Genomic DNA, 1,059 nt, shown 5'->3' on the forward strand with positions numbered 1-1,059 from the left:
CCACCGAATAAACCGCCGAGTGAGCGTAGGGGTTATCGCACCTGACCAGGGATTATCTCAACAATATACACCGAGGATAAGGCGGGGCATTAAAGTTATTATCATATAGCCTACGCAAACTTGCAAATTCCTGTATGACGCATAGATCCCTTGGTACTATACGTGTGAATTCCTTTGTCGAATTTCTGAAAGTTCACATTTGGTACATACATATGTAAGGAGATTACAGATTGCATTTTGAATCCAAAATTTCCACAGAAAATATTCGAAACATTGCAGGCTTTTTAGAAAAACAAAACTCATTATCAATGTTAACAGAAGGAGCCATTTCCCCTTGCAGTCTGCTCCGGCATATGTTTTGCTCCTTTTTATTGGCCAATGCCTGCATATACCTTTCTTTCGTTCCTTTTGATTGGTCAAAATGAATTAACACCCGCACCGGTGTTAATTCAAAATGAATTAACACCCGCACCGGGTGTTAATTCATTTTGAATTAACACCAATGGTGTTAATTCAAAATGAATTAACACCACTGGTGTTAATTTGCACCTGCCTGGCCGGAATCGAAGTGTTACGGCGTCATAACCAACGTGGAACGGGGCCTTCTGATTGGTCCGCGGCGCCTGGCTATATGATAATACAACATATTTGCATTGGGATAGAGATGGATTGAAATATACTGTATTTACTCGTGAGCAAGTCGACCTTCCTAGTATGTGAATATATGCTTACTAGTACGTTGATGATAAGATTAATTGTAAAGGGGATGCTTTGGGATAATTTTATAATCCCGAATGTTTACGGCAAAGCCTCAGAAGCGGATGCCAAGAGTACAGTACTAACTTATATACTAGTAGCAAATAAACACAACCAGGGTTGTACTCACATCCAACGTGTTAATGCCTGTCAGACACCATCATCAGGGTTAGAATGGCTGGATCTGTTTCTCACTGCTACTTATAGCCGATGTAGGTGGCGCTGCAGCAGCGAGAATGCCGTCTCAAACGTGACTTTGTATCCCCCCCTCATCTCTGTTCATGACCGGAGCTGACTCCTGAT

This window comes from Branchiostoma floridae, chromosome 1, assembly GCF_000003815.2.
Source record: "Branchiostoma floridae strain S238N-H82 chromosome 1, Bfl_VNyyK, whole genome shotgun sequence".
Lineage (NCBI taxonomy): Eukaryota > Metazoa > Chordata > Leptocardii > Amphioxiformes > Branchiostomatidae > Branchiostoma > Branchiostoma floridae.